The sequence below is a fragment of the Cotesia typhae genome, unplaced genomic scaffold (genome assembly GCF_013202065.1).
Source record: "Cotesia typhae breed Kobodo isofemale line unplaced genomic scaffold, CoteBio_Ctyphae contig_48, whole genome shotgun sequence".
Taxonomy (NCBI): Eukaryota; Metazoa; Arthropoda; class Insecta; order Hymenoptera; family Braconidae; genus Cotesia; species Cotesia typhae.
In genome coordinates this window covers 4,824,524-4,835,000 of record NW_027423756.1, presented here as the reverse complement: position 1 = coordinate 4,835,000, position 10,477 = coordinate 4,824,524, and the positions used below count along the sequence as shown (strand labels likewise).

Here is a 10,477-nt window from a genome sequence, read left to right as displayed (position 1 = left end):
AACCACTTGATCCGAAAACCAAGGGCCTTTCAAGATACCAAAATACGCCTATTTAGCAGGCTAGAGTCTCGTTCGTTATCGGAATTAACCAGACAAATCGCTCCACCAACTAAGAACGGCCATGCACCACCACCCACCGAATCAAGAAAGAGCTATCAATCTGTCAATCCTTCCGGTGTCCGGGCCTGGTGAGATTTCCCGTGTTGAGTCAAATTAAGCCGCAGGCTCCACTCCTGGTGGTGCCCTTCCGTCAATTCCTTTAAGTTTCAGCTTTGCAACCATACTTCCCCGGAACCCAAAAGCTTTGGTTTCCCGGAAGCTGCCCGCCGAGTCATCGGAGGAACATCGGCGGATCGCTAGCTGGCATCGTTTATGGTTAGAACTAGGGCGGTATCTGATCGCCTTCGAACCTCTAACTTTCGTTCTTGATTAATGAAAACATTTTTGGCAAATGCTTTCGCTTCTGTTCGTCTTGCGACGATCCAAGAATTTCACCTCTAACGTCGCAATACGAATGCCCCCATCTGTCCCTATTAATCATTACCTCAGTATTCCGAAAACCAACAAAATAGAACTGAGGTCCTATTCTATTATTCCATGCACACAGTATTCAGGCGAAATAAGCCTGCTTTAAGCACTCTAATTTGTTCAAAGTAAACGTACCGGCCTACCTCGACACTCAATTAAGAGCACCGCGATAGGATTAAATTGGATGTCGCCTTTTACAGCTAAACCCACCGGTAGGACGTTTCATAACATACCAGTTAACACCGCGAAGCGATGAACCAATAGTATGAAACACAAATTCAACTACGAGCTTTTTAACCGCAACAACTTTAATATACGCTATTGGAGCTGGAATTACCGCGGCTGCTGGCACCAGACTTGCCCTCCAATGGATCCTCATTAAAGGATTTAAAGTGTATTCATTCCGATTACGGGGCCTCGGATGAGTCCCGTATCGTTATTTTTCGTCACTACCTCCCCGTGCCGGGAGTGGGTAATTTGCGCGCCTGCTGCCTTCCTTGGATGTGGTAGCCGTTTCTCAGGCTCCCTCTCCGGAATCGAACCCTGATTCCCCGTTACCCGTTACAACCATGGTAGGCATAGAACCTACCATCGACAGTTGATAAGGCAGACATTTGAAAGATCTGTCGTCGGCACTAAGGCCATACGATCAGCAAAAAGTTATTCAGAGTCACCATAATTAACGATGGACGAGCCACCGATTGGTTTTGATCTAATAAAAGCGTTCCTTCCATCTCTGGTCGGAACTCTGGTTTGCATGTATTAGCTCTAGAATTACCACAGTTATCCAAGTAAATGTGGGTACGATCTAAGGAACCATAACTGATTTAATGAGCCATTCGCGGTTTCACCTTAATATGGCGTGTACTAAGACATGCATGGCTTAATCTTTGAGACAAGCATATGACTACTGGCAGGATCAACCAGGGAGCTTCGTTCATGTTTTATTAAATAAAACATTTAGAAATCTCTTTTTTACACTAATACAAAACATGTTAGCTTTCATCATATAATGTCAGACTAAACAGTTGTAAAAGCGGTGCTGATTTGAAACATAAGTTTCTAACAACACTTTAAATTTGTCGATAATAACTATTTATTCACGTATAAGTGAAACGATATATTCAAACATCCTCTCTGATTTTGAAAAACTTCAACTCTCGCTAGATATTAATTCTAAGCGAATTGGTTATTTACACGTAAACGTGCTTTTAATATTACAATTATAATAATAATATTCTTGCTCGGAAACAAATGAGTCGATAACTCAGTATTGAATAAGTGTACATATTCTACATGAAAATGTACACAATTTTAAACGCCAAAGCGATTACCACATAGGAGTCATTCAGTCATAGACATCGACCCGTGGCTGTGATGCGTTCAAAGATATACTGTTTTTATACTAAACATAATAATCCTCTCGTAGTCTAGCAGCACTTAAGTATTAACTGAATATACTATACATACTATATACTGTGCGCTGCTGATATTACTTCTTTCAACAGACTACTCTCTCATATAAATACGAGCAATGAAGAGCACCTGGTAGTAAAAATTAAGTGACTCAGCTTATCCCCACTCTGGGTGGATTCGTCTGTAATACCCAGCTGTTCAATTGCTTAACATCTGATGTTGTAAAATTATACATGTTGAGCTTTCATGTTATGAAAGGTTAAAAATATTATTATTGATTTTATTAGTAATAAGAGGAAAAAGATTTCATTTTATATATCAATAATTGGTTGAATTCATTTAATTTGAGTAAACCACTTACTATGATTTTTTCCATCATAATCACTAATAAATCAACTATATTCGTCTGCTGATGAAAAAAAATAATTAAATTACTCAATTTTGATTTTGAATCATTTAACAAATTTTTTGAATATCGTATTATTAGAGGCGTATCGACATTTAATTCATAAAATTTGAGAATTCTACTTATCTACTTATTTCACTTGTAGTTGTAATCAATCCATAACATCATGTTACTTTACTACATTAATAATTTTATTTTATGATTGAGAAATAATTACACATAGTTATACAACTAACCGCTCCGAAAATATGGTTCCATATTAATCATTTACAGCTGTAATAATTTATCGATTAATGTTTGTATTTTAGAAATTTTTATACTTAAAATTATTATAATGATAAAAGTTTTTTGTTATTTTGACTCAAAACATGGCATTTGATAAACGGGAGGTCAATAAGCAACTAATATTTTCATTTATTTATCTATGAATCCCCAGTCCATAGTTATCTGTTTAGTTGTGGCTTTCTAAATTTACCGACTATAAGTAAGACGTAAAGCCTACCAGCAGTTTTAGACTATTTAATGTTTGTCGTATTCCATAATGATTGCTATCTTGCCTGCCATCTACAATCGGTTTTGTTGCATTAGAACACCAACTATACCGACATAATTTCTATGACTGATATTAAAACATGTGACAATCATCTTGCAATTTATTATGTCAAGTTAAGATTGATCCATTAAACAAATAATTTTTGCGCTAGAAAGTCTACAAAATATTTTTTCCAATTCAATAGTGTTTGTGATAATTTAATTTTCTTCTTTTTATATATTTAATCAACTCTTCTATAATTCACAAGTGCAAAATATGTTCTATAATTATAATGTGCAATGACACTTATATTTGTAATAATATATTTCTCAAATCTCGCATAAACGATTCAGTTTTACTTTTCAAATAATCTACTTTCGACTCATATACTTGAACATTCTGTTCTTACGATCAAGCAAAAATATATTTACTCCACTTCACGTTGAGTTTTTAACTTAATTGTTAACTTTTAGAGTATCTTATTATTATTTCGGATCAAGATTCAATTCTATTAAATTGAACAATTTTACAGATCTATTTCGCTTTTAGCTACTATCAAGAATTTACATAGTGTTTTATATATATATATATATAAATAATTCAATTTTATGATTGACAAATAACTCAGCAAGGTCACACTACTAATCGCTTCAGAAACATAGTTAGATTAGTAATTTGTAACTGTTATAATTAATCGATTGATGTTTGTTTTTCGGAAATCCATATTTTCATACTCAGAATGATCATACTGATAAACCTTTTTTGTTATTTTTATTTTTAAACGTGACATTTGGTAAGCTGAAGATTATTTAGTCGTCAACATTTTTATGTATTTACAAGAAACAACACACATTAGCTATCTGTGCGGACGTGGCTGTCTAAATTTATCTACTACAAGTAAGCAGTACAGTCGAACAGCAGATTAACTTTACTGAATGTTGGTCGTATGTACACTACGATTGCTTTTTCGTTCTCTATAATCGGATTTATTGCTGTAGAACACCATCTATACCGACATAAAATAATTTCGTTTTAGAATTTATAATATCAACCCTTTTAGCCTTGAGTTCACTTTTTATACATTATGTAAGTGTTTACACCGTTTATACACCATTTATTAACTGTTTATTTGTTCCATTCGCAAACTTTAAATGAAAAGTGAAAAAATGTTGGATACATTATGCAGTGTTGGCAGACTCGTGGAAAATTATTATTGAGTTCAGGCAGTAAACTTATTTTACTTTCAATAAAATTATTGTGTCTGTAAGATTGTTAAATTTTTAACCAACAACTCTAATGTTCGAAATGAAGAATAAATAGTAACGTATAAACAATACAATTGAGCATTGTTTTTAATTTCTGGAAATTTTAAGTACAGTACGACAGATGATCTTCGATAGATATTCTCTAAGACGTAAGAACTGTTCTTGATTTGATAGATTTATCTTGGTTATCGTAGTTTTATTGATTTAATCTCGTACCATATAAGTTTTTAGCAAATCAAGATAAATAAGTTTGACTTCATCATACATATTAGCAATTATTAGTTTGTCGGGTTAAAAAAGCTTGTTTAAATTCGTTAATTTGGCTAGAATCCAATATAAGAATCATAAATATAATTCTACTAAAGGATCCGAGAGAGCATTTAATATATTATTTATAGATCGTAACTTTGCTTGCGATTTCACTTGTCTAAAATATGTTTGTAGAGCTGAACAATCAATTCTGACAAGCTTCAGTCGTCGAACACTTCAGAAGTAGTAGTTGAGCTAATGAAATGATATAGCAATAGATACAGCAAGAATTTCCAACGTATTATTGAAATATCAAGAGAATTATAGCATATTATTGATTATTAAAAATAATACTATGAATATTTAATACGTTCATTTGAAAATGAGAAATATTTGTATTTAATTTTTTAATAACATTTTTTATGAATGCCCAGTTAACACAGATTGACCATCAACTAAGTTGATGTTCAATGGTTTACGTCAACTTTATAAAGATGAGCCAGTTGAAGCTTTTAGAATCGGAAAAAAAAAAAAAAAAAAAAAACGTAATCACTAGCGTGCGTACACTGGTGATTGTCATGAAAAATAAAGATAACACACTTAATAATGTTTAGAATTCAATTTATTTTTTATAATTTTCGTTTTTAAATGCCCTTTTCAGGAAAAAAATTCAAATCATTTTCCATTGAGATTTTTTAATTGCAAGTTTTTAGTCGTGCTTTCCAAATTTTATGTATTTTCGATTTTTTTGAAAATTTGCTATTTTGAAATTTTATCCATCCTTCAACTTTTAAACCCGGTCCGGTAATAGTCCTTGCATAATTACTACTTTTTATCAATTTCAAAAAGTTAAAAATTTTCTTTCTTCGCTATAAATTATTATCAGTACTGATTTTTAAACTCTGTACTCCTTTTTAGTTGTGATGTGATTATTGTGATGTTTGATACCTTTATATGATTATAACAATTTTATAATGATGTTAAAAAAATGTAAACTTTTTTAACCGTGATATAATCTCTAAAACCGAGATCTCTAAAACTGAATCCTATCTCGGATTGAACTGAGTTCAACGAAGATTGCCCCCACTATAATCTACATAGAAGTAGTTACCATCTGTACATTTTTACTATAGATAGAACTAGGTTCTATCCGACGTGGAAAACAGTTAAATCTTGTTTTTTCCGTGCATACTGGTAATCATAACTTAAGTTTTATCATTGATTGGAATACTACACCATGATCGATACAAAAATATCAATCGTTGAAATACAAGTATTGATTACTCGAACCTGGTTGAATTCCATTTACAATCGTGGTCATCAATTTAAGTATGTTTTTAAGTTTACTGGAAAATAGCCATTTGTAAACTCGAACGTTTATAAACTATAAATTTGAAAATTAGTTGATAATGTCATTTATAAATTTAGTCGCAAATAAAAAATGATATTAATGAAATTAACGAAACGGAAATTTCACCAAATATAAATTCAGTCATTTATAAAGTAGCGAAAAACAAAAATCTGTGGCTCCGTGAATTTAGCAAATTCTTACTGCAGAAACTTTAAAAATTAACCGATTGTAAACTTTACGAATTGTAAAATTAGCCGTTTTCAAACTTCTTATAACTTTTGAATGAGTCTGTCGAATCTGCTTTAATTTTCAGAAAAACTAAATTTATGGAAGTCCTTTTAGATGCCTTTACATTTCACAAAATTTACAATCGGCTAATTTAATAAGTTTCTGCAGTAAGAATTGGCTAAATTCACGTAGCTACGGATTTTTGTTTTTCGTTATTTTTGAATGACTAAATTTGTATTTGGTGAAATTTCAGTTTCGCAAATTTCATTAATATCATTTATTATTTGCGACTAATTTTACAAATGACATTACCAACTGATTTCCAAATTTAGAGTTAATAAACATTCTATTTTACAAACGGCTATTTTCCAGTAATATTAAAAACATACTTAAATTAATGACCACCATTGTACAATTATTATTGTATAAATACATTGACTTATCGGATTTAAATTTTATCGTGTCAAATTCAATTTTCAACAAGTTTTACTTATTACATTTATATTTTCAAAAATAATTTTTAATAAATATAAAATAAAAACAAGTGATATGCTTGATATTAATTTTTATAAATAATTTATTCACGAATATTCTTGAAAGTAGAGTCATAAAAATGTTTTAAAGAGTACTCTACGCTTTTTAAAACAAAATGAATTTCCTTATTACTCACGTTATCTTTATCCTTAAACTTATTAAAAATTATTTTTTACTTTTTAATTGAATTTACTATTAAAGTGTGATTTTATTGCTTTTTTAATATATAATTAATTAAATTTATAAATACTTGTCTGTGATGAAAGTGTATCCTTAGATATGACAGCCGTTTCTCAGGTTCTTTCTCCGGAAAATTCAAAATCATTATTCCTGATCAGAATAACGAATCAAACTTGTAAAATTTATATATTGTCATTAGCCCTTGATAAGTTTGAAGATTTTTTTATTTCATTGAACATTTTAAAGTGGTCGAAAATTCATCAGAAGTTTCATTGTAATCTAAACTTACATTGTTATCTCTTTGGTATCTTAACCTCGTTGTTTATTTCCTCTTCTTTTGACTTATTCACAATTGCGGTGATTGTGCACATTTATTTTATATCCATGATCCAGATTATTTTTAGTTTGATCTATAGGCAATGATTTATTACAATTTTCAGTATTGTTCTATTAAACTTTTTTACAAGCATCACTAACAATGATGCATCTAATTGTTAATAAGAAAATGCAACAATGGCTGCCGGAATTTAGCTTACAGACGGTTGCGCCCCCAGTTGTCCAATCACTGTACTAAATTTGTAGTCACATGATTGAAAGCGCTAAATTCAAAATGAACAGAAACATCAATAAACAGTTTCAACTCCAAAAGTGTACGCTTTAAAAGTATTCATTTTTAGATATTAAATAATACTGAAGTCAGCAGTCAGCTGTCAATTTTAAAAATTTTTTAACAAATTAATTACATTAAAAAAGGTTCTAAAAATTTTCACTTGTAATTTTTAATTTTCACATGTGAAACTTTTTAATAAATTTTTTTTTTTAATAATTTAATTATTATAAAATTCCAAAAAAATTTTTAATATCTGTCAACTTCAGTGTCAGTTCATTAAAAACAAACCTTTAATGATGTTTTCTAATATTTTTTGATTTCAAGTTTAAGCAAATGCGTTTTATATTTTTCATTGTGCTTAATTACATACTAACAAGTAAATTACAATGTCATTTATTTATTTAAAAAATACTCAATTTTTTTTTCAATTCCACATGCGTGGTAAAAAAAAAGTAGTGTGCTAAATTACAAATGCTAGCAATCATTATATTTATTTATTTATTTTTTAATTTGTAATCAGGTAAAACAAAGATTTTGCAAAAGTTAATTGTACGTTTTTTTTTTTCTCCAAAAAAATTTTTTTAATTTCTAGATCCATTTGGAACGTAATTAGAAAAGCAATGTTTCTAAAAAGTATATTTACTACAATCTATTTCCTTAATATCCATGAAATATACAGTAAAATAAAAAGTAAATCTTATATTGTAAATTCAGTCACTACTCATCGATTGTGAATGATAAAATAATTTTTTTAAAATTTCAGGGTTCGCTGGAACCTCTGACCTCTCACTCATAGATCTATCATCACTGAAATTTGTAAAATTACTAGTTTATAAATTAAATTATCAAAATTGCAATATTCGCTATTCAACAACTGATAGCACAGCTACAATCGATATGACAAAGAAAATGTTTTTCACAAATATTTACGATGTTAAAAATGTTTTTTTCTTTTTTCTTAATTGAACCCGTTTTTGTAAATTTAAATAATTTAAATTCTGAAGTAAAATTCTTAAAAAGAACACTTCGTATTTAGTCGGATCTTATTATGTCAGCATACAAGCGAACTTTCAATAAAAAGGTTTATAATCATGAATTAATTTTGTTCTGAAAAAGTTGAAGTAATTTTTAAAAAATCTAAGTAACTTATATGTTTTAAATAGTGTTTTTTAAAGATTTATAATGAATTTCCTTATGATTCTATCGACGGATATTTTAATCCGAACAAAAACAGTTTCACTGTTAAAAATTGCGCCAAGTCCACGTTCATAAAACTCATCTCAATAACATCTGCACTTTGCAAAAAAAAAATAAGACTCGTTACAATAATTTTCATTCTATACAAAAAAAAGTTAAATACAAAAAATACCAAGAAACCGTCATAATGTTGAAAAAAATTGAAAAAAATTTATTGAAAATTTAAAAATTAAGAAAAAATTTTTTTATCGTACTTGGCGCGCGTCATTGAGTACCTCAAATTTTTCAGGATACATGAACATCCTTTTAATGTTTCAACATTTATAAGTAAGTCAACCTATAAAATGCATAAATGTAATTAATGAAATATTATTTTATGATACGTTTAACAAAAGTTAGGTAAAATCAACATGGCATACGTATTTTATTTGAAATTTTTAAATTCTCCGCACATCGTTTATGATTTCAATAAAACGCCCTCTCCTGTTCGGTTATGCAATTTGCTTACAAGTGAATACGCCTGCATACGTTGACTCTGTCGTGGAATCACTGCGAAAATTGAGTTGATTAAAAAATAAAACGTATGGCCGACTAAATTGAGAAAATGCGGTGTGATTGCCAATCAAAATGTGTTAATTACAATTAAACGAAGCATGATCAAGTTTCTTCATGAAAGCTTAATGACGGAACTGAAAAAATTGAATTAAAAATTTTGTATTATTTCAGATATCTTCACCAGACTACCATATTGACAGTTATTTTTACTAAAAATCTGAAAAAATTTTCGAAACGGATTTTTCACTGAAACTGATATTAATCCAGTAAGTAGTGTTTTTAATTCGTTGAGTATACTTCAATGATGTGAATCTATGAACATAACAATGTATGAAATCATATATTATATAATTAGAGCTGATAAGATATAATATATTGTAACGGGTATTTTCCGGTTTCCCAAAAGGAGTGAATTTTAATCGTTGTTGATTTGGATAACACTTCCTCAAGTCTCTACATTCCCTAGCTCGAATGAAATCTCGCCGGAGTCCAGGATCTTTTTAGGGATAGCTTATTACTTATAAATGAGATTTGAGCCTGATTATGTTTGGTACTCTATTTATTTAAAACAACAAGCAACAAATATCGAAATTTAACTTATAAAATTTACAACCTTTATATCAAACATTACTATATCGTACATAACCCACACACACCGTTTTTGTTTTCCCGTTTTTAGTGCCATCTGGTGGCCAAACTCTATCTACTACCTTTACGCAGTAGTATTCCTATTTTACCGATGGTTGCACGACCTTACCTGCCCTTAATCCCGTCTGGGTGCTTGGAAAGCAACCCTTCCCGGCCCTACTTGCCCCTAGTCCCTTCTGGGTGCTTGGAAAGCAACCCTTCCCGGCCCTACTTGCCCCTAGTTCCCTCTGGGTGCTTGGAAAGCAACCCTTCCCGGCCCTACTTGCCCCTAGTTCCCTCCGGGTGCTTGGAAAGCAACCCTTCCCGGCCCTACTTGCCCCTAGTCCAGGCTGGGTGCTTGGAAAGCAACCCTTCCCGGTGGCCAAATTTCCCCAATGGACAAGTCAGCACTTACCTGGTTCCTGGTCGGAGACAAGGTACGAGTTCCTTGATTACTTCCTAGTGAATGGTCTTCTACTGGGAAGGTTATAACCACTGGGAAACTTGGTTTTTTTTCCCGTCGATAAATATCGCTTTTGGCATTTCCCAGACCTTTCTCCAAGAGTGAAAGATCTGGGAAAATTATCGCCATCTATCGCTCTTCGCCAAACTTCAGATTTTTTAATTATTTAAATCTGATCAAATATTAAATTCACTCATTAATTTCAACAGATTACAATAAATTTCATACCAAATCAATTCCATACAAAAGTCGTTCGGGACTTAGAAAAAAAAAATAACATTTGCTAAATAATAATTTTCACCAAAATAATTTCCCAATGAAAGTAATCAATTGAAT

At 30.8% G+C, this 10,477-nt stretch overlaps 1 non-coding gene across 1 annotated transcript in view; it reads right to left on the bottom strand.

Annotated features, from left to right (window-relative positions):
• Nucleotides 1-1,458, bottom strand: part of LOC141530281 (small subunit ribosomal RNA) — a 1,907-nt gene extending 449 nt beyond the window's left edge. Inside the window, exon 1 of the ribosomal RNA XR_012479741.1 lies at nt 1-1,458. This exon is cut by the window's left edge and continues 449 nt beyond it. This is a non-coding gene — a ribosomal RNA (small subunit ribosomal RNA).
• Between the last annotated feature and the right edge of the window lie 9,019 nt (nt 1,459-10,477).